The sequence below is a fragment of the Coffea arabica genome, chromosome 5e (assembly GCF_036785885.1).
Source record: "Coffea arabica cultivar ET-39 chromosome 5e, Coffea Arabica ET-39 HiFi, whole genome shotgun sequence".
In the NCBI taxonomy this organism is placed as follows: Eukaryota; Viridiplantae; Streptophyta; class Magnoliopsida; order Gentianales; family Rubiaceae; genus Coffea; species Coffea arabica.
Genome location: NC_092318.1, coordinates 4,687,761 through 4,699,057, shown reverse-complemented (window position 1 = coordinate 4,699,057; position 11,297 = coordinate 4,687,761). Strand labels below are relative to the sequence as shown.

At 31.2% G+C, this 11,297-nt stretch overlaps 1 non-coding gene across 1 annotated transcript; it reads right to left on the bottom strand.

Moving 5' to 3' along the window:
* Positions 1–307: 307 nt before the first annotated feature.
* LOC113722773 (small nucleolar RNA R71) lies at positions 308–414 on the bottom strand. Its single transcript, XR_003456823.1, has one exon. It is a non-coding gene; the product is annotated as a small nucleolar RNA R71 (small nucleolar RNA).
* Positions 415–11,297: the final 10,883 nt, after the last annotated feature.

The following is an 11,297-nucleotide window of genomic DNA, read 5'->3' as shown; positions in this document are numbered from 1 at the left end:
CAAGACCAATGGTAAATGCCCACAATTTTGAAACTAAACCATCTCTTATACAAATAAGTTCAATAATCTCAATTTATAGGTAATATCATAGAAGATCCAAATGCTTACTTGGGTATTTTCTTGGATATTTATGATATAATCAAAATGAATAGAATAAGTGAAGATACTATTAGATTTAGGTCTTTTTTTTTCATTGCATTATAAAGCTAATATGTGGTTGTAATCCCATGCTCTTCATACTTTTACTTGTTAAAACGCCTTATCTCGAACTTTCTTGAATAAATATTTTCCACTCGAAAAGTTGGCTAAATATAGAATGCGTATAACTAGTTTTTGTCAACATGATTGTGAGTCATTATATGAAACTTGAGAAAGAATTAGAGACTTGTTAAGGAAATTTCCACATCATGAACTTTCTGATTAGCTTATAGTTCAAACATTTTATAATGATTTGACCTGTCAAACTAAAACTACTATTGATGCAGCTGTGGGTGGCGCATTAATGGGAAAGTCCCTCAAGAAAGATCAAAACCTAATTGAGGAGATGTCGGCCAACAACTATCAATGAGTAAATGAAAGAGGTAATCCAACAAGATTTGTAGATATGTTGAAAATGGATACTCTCAATATGTTGAGTGCCTAAATGAATAATGTGATTAAATTGCTTATTAGGCAAACGAGAGGTGATACTAGTTCTTCACCTAACATAAGTGTTGCTTGTTGTACCATATGTAGAGGGAATCATGAACTAATAAATGTGTTGATTGTGAACAGATGCAATTTATCGATAATTACAACGATCATCATAAAATAACTCCTACTCAAATTCATAGAGTCTACATGGTGCAATCATCCAAATTTCGGTGGAGAGATCAAAGCAATCAATAAAGACCTACTGATCTTCTAGGATTCCAATCAAAACAATAACCTATGGAGACTAAACTGGCATGAAAAATTGCGGGGGAAAAAATAGTTAAGGGTACCTCGGAGAGACTTGAAAGATTAGAGGAAAAATTGAACTAATTGACTAGCATGTATAGAAATGTAGAGGTTCAAATATGACAAATTGTTAATTCTATTAATAATAGAAACTAAGGAAATTACCTAGTAAAATGGAGGTTAATCTAAATAAGCGTGTTAAAACCATTACTCTCATAGTGGTAGGCAACTAGAAGACCCTCCAGTGATAGACAAATAAAAGAAAAATGAGTGTGAGGAAAAAGAAATGGAGAGCAAGAAAAAGGAGTAAGTGTGGGGGGAAGTAGTAAGTAAGAGTAAAATATAGATCAACCTTCATTTTTCACTATCATTCTTATATCTTCTGTATTCCATTCTCTCAAAGGCTTAAATCAAATAAGTTTGACAAAAAGTTTGAAAATTTTGTGAAAATTTTTAAACAATTGCATATTAATATCTCTTTTGTTGATACTATTTTGCATATTACTTGATATGAAAAGTTTCTTAAAGCGATCATGACTCATTAGAGAAAATTGAAAGATTGTGAAACCATAGCCCTAATAGAAGAGTGTAGTGCCATTATCCAAAATAAACTACCACCAAAGTTGAAGGATCCGGAGAGTTTCTCCATACCATGCACAATTGGTAACATTGAATTTTTAAAAGTTTTGTGTGACTTTGGTGCATTTTTAACTTCTTATATTGTAATGAGACAATTAGATTTGAGTAAGGTTAAATGTAATAATATTATCTTACAGTTAGCAGATAAATCAATTAGATATCCATTGAATGTGCTCATTAATGTGTAAAAATTCATCATTCTCGTAGATTTTATTATTTTAGATATGAGAAAAAGATATATCCATGCCTATTATATTTGGTAAACCATTCTTAACAATTGTGGATACTATTATGGATGTGAAAAATGACAAATCTAAATTTCAAGTAAGATAAGAGGAAGTAGAGTTTAACTTGAATAAAATGAAAAAATATATTTCTTTTATTGATCATGTCTATTCTATTGAGACTGTTAATGATAATGTTTGTTCTATTAGCATTGTTGATAAACTAATTTAACTTGAATAAAATGAAAAAATACTTTCTTTTACTGATCATGTCTATTCTATTGGCATGTTGATAATCATGTCTGTTTTATTGGTAATGTTAATAAACTAATTTAATTTGAATAAATGAAAAAATATCTTCTTTTTTTTTACTGATCATGTCTATTCTATTGGCACTGTTGATAATCATTTCTGTTCTATTGACACTATTGATAAACTAACTTAAGAGTTAAGTCAAGTCAACATTGACTTCGACCTGCTTGAACTTTATTTGATGAGTTTAGGGTTGCAAAAGAGAGATTATGAACAAGTAGAAAAATTGGCTAAATACTTGAATTTTCAAATATCGTACAAAAGGGGCAATGTTTGTAAAAGTTTTGGACAAGAAAAAGAAAACTAGAGTCCAAACCACTTTAAGTTGTCTAAGATATGAATTTTTTTTAGAGATAATAAAACTCTATTGGTGATTATTAGTGCTTACTTAAATGATGAGTAACTTGAGAAGTTATTACGAATCCTAAAGAAGGACAAAAAAGTAATTGAATGGACAATCTCAGATATTAAAGGCATTAGCCCTTCTACATCTATGCATTGCATGCTTTTGGAGGATAATTACAAATCGGTGATTGAAATAAAAGAATGTTTAATTTAAAAATGAAAGAGTTGATAAGAAATGAAATTCTCAAATGACTTGATACAAGTATAATTTTCTCTATCTCCAATAGTGTTTGGATTATGCCTATTCACATTGTTCCAAAGAAAAGTGGAACTACCATGATAATGGATAAAATTAATGAAATAATTCCATCTAAACTTATGGTAAGGTAAAGAGTGTATATTGATTATAGGAAATTAAATGATGCTACTAGAAAAGACCATTTTTCTTTACCCTTTCTTGATCAATTATTAGAGTGAATAGTTGATTATGAATTTTATTGTTTCTTTGATGATTTTTAAGGTTAAAACCAAATAGTTATAATTCTGAAAAATCAAGAGAAGACTACTTTTACATGCCTTATGACACTTTTACTTTTAGAAAGATACTATTTAGTCTTTGCAATACCCTAATACTTTTCGACGTTGCATAATGGTTATATTTTTTGATTATATTAAGAAAATTATGGAGATTTTTATGAATGATTTTTAACATTTGAATATTCCTATGATAATTGTCTCCATAACTTAGATTTGATTTTGTAGAGTTGTGAAGGGACAAATCTTATTCTAAATTGGGAGAAATATCATTTCATAATGAAAAAAAGTATTTTTCTTGAAACAGAAGATCTCTTTAAAAGAAACAGAGGAGGACAAAGAAAATGTTGAAGTTATTAAGAGAATATCGCCTACAAACAATGCCAAGGGGATTTGAAACTTTGTTAGACATGTAGGTTTTTATAGATGTTTTATTAAAATTTTTTACAAGATAGCTAAACCTTGATGTAAATTAATTTGTAAACATGTCTCTTTTCAATTTAATGTTGAATGTTTAATTGCTTTTAATAGGTTGAAGAAAGAATTCATTTCACCTCTAATATTACTTCATTGGATTGGTCTTCACTATTCAAGTTGATGTACAATGCAACTGACTATATGATGGGAGTAGTTTTAAGCCAAAAGAAGGAATAAAGGTTCTATGTGATCTACTATGCAAGTAAGTTGTTAAATGAAGTACAACTCAACTATGCAATCATGGAGAAATAGCTATTGACGGTTATATTTGCATTAGATAAATTTTGATCTTAGTTAATATTCTAAAGTTATCATTTATGCAGATCATTCGGCTATTGAGTATTTCTTACATAAGAAGGACGTTAAACCTCGTCTAATCTGATGGATTCTCTTATTGTAAGAATTTGATGTGAAAGTTAAGGATAAAAAGGAATCGAAGAACCTTATTGGGGATCACATTTGGTCATATCATCATTGTCTGATCCCAAAAGGATTTTGATAGCTTAGCATTGGAGAGCATATATTTGATTCATTCAGTGATGGATCTCTGTTCATCCTCTTTGCCATCCTTTCTCTTGAGAAGTCTTTGGCACTGTCTTTTCTAGTGTGATCCATGGGACTTGTGGTAACTTTCGAATGACCCCCTGTACTCACCACTATTATCAGCATGAACACAGTTTAACTACTTGCCAGTTTCCTTCTCAACTTTGCTATGAAAGTTTTTGAATGCCTCCAAAATATGGTTTTTGGATTTCAAAACAAAACACTAAACTGATCTATCAAAATCATCAATAAAAGTTACAAACTAAATAGCAACACCAAGAGACCTATCTTTCATATTAGCAAATATCAGTGTGCACCAATTCTAATGGATTCAACTTTTTAAATGGAAAAAAATTTTAAAATGCAATTATGTGTTGTTTTCTATAAATGCAATCAACACAAGATTTAAATGCATCACTTCTAATTTCAAGTAAAAGTTGCTTCCGAATAAGTGTATGAATCCTCTTTTCATTTATGTACTCAAATCGCTTGTGTCAAAGGTCAATGAAGAAATCACAAATTGTATTCACTTCTCCCTTCCCCAACTTGGTTTGCATTAAGTAGGGGGTACTGTGTTTCTTTTCTTTAGCAACAATAAGATTTCCTTTGCTGAGATTCCATTTGCCTTCACCTTGAGAAATAAGTAGTCCTCATCATCAAGCTTTTCCATGGAAACAAGATTAAGAGGAATATCAGAAACATGTCGAATATTTCTAAAGATCATCTAGCACCTAGTATCTGTGACCAAGTATATGTCTCCCATACTAATGACTTTGCACGAGACATAATTTCCCATCCAAACATAATCAAAGTCTCTTTTGATGTAGGTTGAGAAGAAATGCCCGTGGGAGTAACATGATAGGATGCAACCAAATCAACTACCCAATCCCTATCATTTCAAGTGATATTGACATGACTATCATCACAAAATACATGTCATCATGAGTTGCCATAATTGCTGTAGTCTCTTCTTCATCTTTTTTCTTTACCTTGCCTTTATCTTTTTTCTTAACTTATTTTTGGTTTAGAATTCTACACTTTTTGATGTAATACCCATTCCTTTTGCAATGGTACCGTGTATCATTTCTTCGCGACTCAGCCTTACCTCTAGATTTGTCATTCATGTTGTGGGGTTCTTTGCTCTTGCTTCTCCCCCTTTTTTCTTTCTTTTATATTACGAAGGCCTGGGATTCATTAACAACTTTTTGTTCCTTACTCCTGAGCTCTTTATTCATCATAGCGTCTTTTGCTATGGCCATGGCGAGCACACCATTTAGTTGAATTGAATTACTAACAAATACCATCATTATTTTCCAACTATCTAGTAGTGAACTGAACAACAATAAAATTTGCACCTCATCATCTAAGTTCAAGTTCAAAATAGCAGCTTGGTTTATCAAGCTCTGAATATTACTCAAGTGCTCAGTTATATCTACACCATCTTTGTATATCATCCAAATAATCTGCTTCAGACAAGAGGATTTGTTTAAATCGATTTTGCTTTCATATATGCTTCCAAGTTTTTTCACAGTACATTAACTCTAGTGTCATTAGCAAAGTATTGAAATATACTCTAACCAATTCACTTTGTAATATTACCCAACAGTTTTCCTGTGCATAATCTCACTTTTTTATCACTCATATCATTTGGTTTAACCTTATCCCCTAGAACATGTTCAAACAAACTCTCATAGTACAAGTAATCTTTCATTCTAGGCTTTCATATTGAATAACTAGTTGCATTCAATTTTATCATACAATCATTATCTGAGTCATCCATTTTAACCAATACAAATGAGTAGCCCCAACCTGGCTACTCTGATGCCACTTTGTTGGCAAGGAATACTGGTACAGACATATAATGTCAGAGTTAATTCAGGACAAATTACTCTTTTCGTAAATACCAATTAAAACAAAATAAACCAAATCATCAAACAAAGATATTAACAGTAATAGTAAAATGTAGAAAGTTAAAAGGCATAGGAAAACAAGATTTTTAACGTGAAAAATCCAACTTAGGAAAAATTATGGGATCTAGTCCAGTCAAAATCTCCGGTATCACAATAATGGGAATGCACAGATCTATCCAATATATTCGGATTATAATAACATCATCAAAATCAACCAAATAAAATTGCTACAAATTCATCTCCCAAAAACTACAAGTTTTTAAGAAGTGGATTTGGAACGGTGTTACCAAACAAAGAGAAACTGCAAAAATCGAAACCGATAGATAAGTAGAGTTTGATAAGATGATCGTGTGGCTAAAATTTTATCTCAATCGGGTTTCAAACCACCATTTGAACTAGATCTTGAATTTGCAAACTTTCATTCTCTCTCTAACCTTTTCTCCCCAATCTCCCTCTTTCTCTCTCTTCATTCTAACCAAAAAATGGCTGCTAATCACTTATTTCCAAAATGAAATCTGCGGCTGAACAATTGATCTTGTGGTTGACCATTCATCAAATTAAACATGACTTGGTTCACTTATCATCTAGTCAAAAATTTTGACTAGGTAATAATTGTGTTATGAATTTTAGTTTGTGATTTGGCCCACCAAATGGGCTCGACCATCAAACCCAATAGTTTACTTGTAAGGTTCAAGGGGAACTTTTGTCCCTCAAGGGTCTACCTTTTCAGGTTGTTTAGAATTTTTTTTTTTGTGTATTTGCATTCATGTATTATCATCCAATGTAAAACAAATGCTTGGAAGTTACATGAGGTCATCAACACCTAAAATATTGAAGTAAATGCACTTAAAAATATATGAAATTTATGATTGAAACTATGTCACCTTGACTATTAGTCTTTATAGTAGGAACTAAGGAAGTGCTTAATTTTAGCTTGGTCTTACTGAGCACATCTTTGTTGAGTTCTTCTAAGTTCTTTTCCTTCGTCACCTCCAAAAACGTCTTTTATTCTCTATGTTATTTCTAGTTGCAAAAGTTGTTGACATCCCATTGAATTCTAGCCCATAAAAATTAACAAGAGCATCATGGCAAGTCAAGATCTATTGAAGAGGATAAAAGATGGCCACCTTGGTTGAGGAAAAAGTTTTTATTTAATGCAAGAATTGTAAAAGAGGATGCAATAGGTATTGCTTAAATTACAGACAGAGGGTTCTCTATTCTCTATGTTTGGCTATCATAAGGACTCTAGTGTCCTTCAGGCAAGTAGTGTTTTCGGACAGGACAGATGAATCACAAATCCGTCATGCCATCAGTCCGATTGTATACCAAAGCCAGAAATAGTGATCAAACTGGTCAAAGCTGGTCATCTCATTAAAAACCAATAAACTTGGTTGAACTAGTGAACCCCGATTTTTCATTTTCTTCTCACTTTGATTTTAAAATTGGTAAAAATGTGTGTTGATGCTAAGGTTCGAACATGGGACTCTTGTTACAGGAAACCAAAGTGATATCACTACACTACTGCTAGCTTTTATTGCAAGTTGTACAAGATATATCTTTTCTAATAACTATGAAGGAAAACAAATAAAAGAAAAACCTCAATGCCCTAAGAAGTCTTAAAGAGACATAAGCCAAGTACTAGCTCTCAGCTGCCATCTTCTTCTCTCCTATTTTCTCTCCACTCTCCAAAGTCTCCAATTTCTTTTTTCTAATCTCACCTCTATCTTCTCCTTCTTTAATCACATGGATTTTCATGGCTAATAAATTCATTCACAAACTCATTTTTCTAATCAATCTCTAAATTTTTTTGTTTTTTCTATTTCTTCACTTTAATCTCTTGAAGTTTTTTTTTCTCTTTCTTTCTATATATTGAGTTTGTCCTTTTTTTTTTAGTGTGAACTTTTCTTTGTTTGTTTTTATATGATGCATTTTTTCTTTTTTTTTTATATATAGTGCTTTTTTTTAGCCTTGTGCTTTGAAGTTTTTTTTCTTAAATTGTGATGATTTTGTTTGAAGTTTTCTTCACTTGGTGGCCAGAAGAAATTAAAGAGGTGAATGTTCTCAAGGTTACTTTATTTTTATAGTGAAATTACAGTGATGAATGTTCACAAGGTTACTTTATTTTTTAATTTTTTCATGTTTTGGAGAAATTTTTATTTTCGGGAAAATATTAGTTAACATTAATGTGTCCAAAATTGTTAAATTTATTTGGTAACATTGGTGACGAGGATGAAGTGAAAGCAATTAGGAATTTGAGATCAATTTCATCACAAGGGTTATCACTGTGACGGGGTGATTGGGAATGATGATATTCAGATTTTTTAAATTAAAAAATAGTGAATCGGTGAACTGGCCGATTGAACTGGTTAAACCGAGAACCAATAACTCAACTGGTTCAATTACCGGTCCGAGTTTAAAAACATTGTAGGTAAGGAGGTTAGCAAATAATTATGATGTGATTTGGGAGACTGATATTCAAAAGCATTTGGATATCTTCTTTGTTCAAACCTACATGAACAACGATGCCAAAGTTGCGGTCTTGCACGAGCGGCCTTGGTCTAGGACTCACAAAGTTCATGTGCCTTCACATTATTGTTAGTGTGGGGCATTGCCAGAGGAAAAAAATCGTTTGTTTAGATTTTCTAGGACTCGAAATACATTGTGTTTACAATCTTTTAAAATTAGGATGTGAGGCTTTAAGTTTCTCCTGGTCATATGTTCATTTGCAAGCTATTAATAAAGTGATATTTACTTTGTTGGGCAGTGTGAATATTTTGGTACAATCTTATAATAATATAGGAAAATCTTCATATAATGATAGTTGAATTACAACTAAGCCATATTGTGTGCATAATTGGATTATTGATGTACTGATATAAAAACGTGCTAATATGTGGATCAAATTTAGATTGCATGTGTATAATGTTAAGAATAAATAACTTTCTTAGGGTGCATTTGATAAAACTGAAGTTTAAAAATTGAAGTTTGAAATCTGAAATCTAAAGTCTGAATCTATTAAGTTATTGAATTGTTAAGTATTAAATCTAATACATTTGAGTACATATTACATTTAGTGATAAGTGAATAGCTTATCACTTACTTTTGAGAGCAAGTTTTGTTTAGAAAATTCAGTGCCACTTAATTAATTCAGATATTCAATTTTTGGTTATCAAATGGTTTGAATATATTAAGATCTAAATCCATTAAATTTAAGTGTTGAATTGGGTTATCAAACAGGACTTTAGTAGCTTGAAATGCCATACGCCCGCCTTCATGTTCAAAACTTAATGAACATATACATAACCCTGACCTACAAAACTTATATTTGACTAGATGTATAACTGTGATATATAATTTTTCTTCTTAATTTGTTAAAATCTTTTAAAGAATTTTATAAAAATATTATTTTTTCTTACAAGTTGAATCCTTATCTTAGAAGTGCATAGTATGGATTTCTCATTCCTTGACCATACATAGATAAGTTAAAATCTAATAGAGGAAAAACGGTGTTGCAGTTAACCCTATTCTAGATCACACATTAATGGCTTCATGAGCTATATGAACATTCGATTAATTTATCATTTTTGTTGCCTATTAGAAAAAAGAACAGAAGGTGCAAATGAAAATGCAACATAAGGTAATTGAACTGGCAATATGTATTGCAAGTATTACCTACCCAAATGATTGATATGGTTGATGCATGTTTTTTTTGGCCACATTTGTTGTGATATATGCTTGTCATTTTTAAGCGCTACCCTTATTTGTCGCTTAAATCATAGTAACTGTAAGTTGTTTTGTAAATGGAATTTCCTATGCACTCTGTTGTGTGGCATTTTCTTATACAATTTCTATTCTAAGACTTTTTGTTTGCTCCTAGTCATTGGATTATCATGAAGTGGATTTTAATTTATTTACTTCACTATTTTCTTTGACAACATTTTTCCTTTTGTCCTAAAGGCTTGTGGGTTTAGGGTCTAATCCAAAGAGCTTGAGGTTCCTCTTGATTGATACTGGTATTCCAATGGTTTTTTATCTTATTATCTGTTCGTCAAGAAAATAAGTAATGGATAATTTGTCCAAGTTTGTATCTCATACCTATTCCATTTTCGACTATGTTATCATGCATCCTTAATGAATATCCTATTTTAATTCTTTTTTAATTAAATTTCATTAACCATTAATAGATCTATTGGCCGGAGTGACTCGTCTGGATGGAAAATATTTTTAGAATTTCAATGTTATCTTTCTATTTTGGATATGTTGGTTTTCAAATTGTGTGTCTCTTTATATTTCATTTTTATATTTGATGTATTTTCTTTCAGCAGTGCAGATATTGTAATGAAATTAAATTTTTTTTATTGAAAAAAAACTAGGTAATAATAATTGTACCCTAACAAAAGAAAATTGAAAATAGGAATTGCGAATTAGTAACACTAATGGGCTGTCAAAAGTCACCACTTTGTACGATTATGGGCCAGGCTGAACTGCAAGCCCAAAATGGTCACATCCAACTAAACGCCGAGGAGTCAGAATCATTATTGAGATTCCAATTTGTCGAAGCGCCGTAGTCCAAGTCCAGCTTGATGAGCTTAAAAGGACAGTTACATTGCGTATCAAAAACGTTTCTGAATGTTGTATATCATTTGGGAAAGGGATAATTGCAGAAACCTCCTCGAGGTTTCTTGTAGTTGCACTCACCTCCACTAAGGTTTTGAAAATAGCACTAACCTCTCTTGAACTTAAGGTTTTGATAGCAGATTCAGCACATGTCAGAGAAAATGTCATTAAAAAAATCTTGTGAGAAGTGAGATAATAATTTTGTTCCATTTATACCCTTTTTATTTATTGTGAGGTTGTATTAGTAAAAGAATGAATATGAGATTCAAAAATGTATATAGTATACAACCAACTCCAAAAACTCTCCTTTACTAAAGAAACTTTTTGTATTAAGTTGAGATGATAAAGGATTGCTTACCTATTGTCTTTTGATTGCCGCAAATTTTGAACAAAAAAATTTCTTAGATTTTGCCTTGATTTCTGCTTTCTTTCTCCTTCTGCTTTATGAATGTTTAAGATAAAATGAGTTCAACGAAAACTACTAGAACTTATTTTCTTATGGAGTCTTGTCTAGAAGTTTCTTTCCCCTACATTTTTCTTGCTTCTACTTCTCTTTTATGCAGATAATGTACAATTTGGATTGTCCTCTCAAGTGCTGTCAATCACAAAATAATATCATATTGGAGCATTAATTGGCACCATTTTGTGGCAACATTTTGTAAGTGCACTTACAATGTTTAATTAGGTAAGAAATAATCATTGATCTTGTTTAACTAGTTATCTTGAACTTGTCTATTGTTCCTTTTTTTTGTCCCAA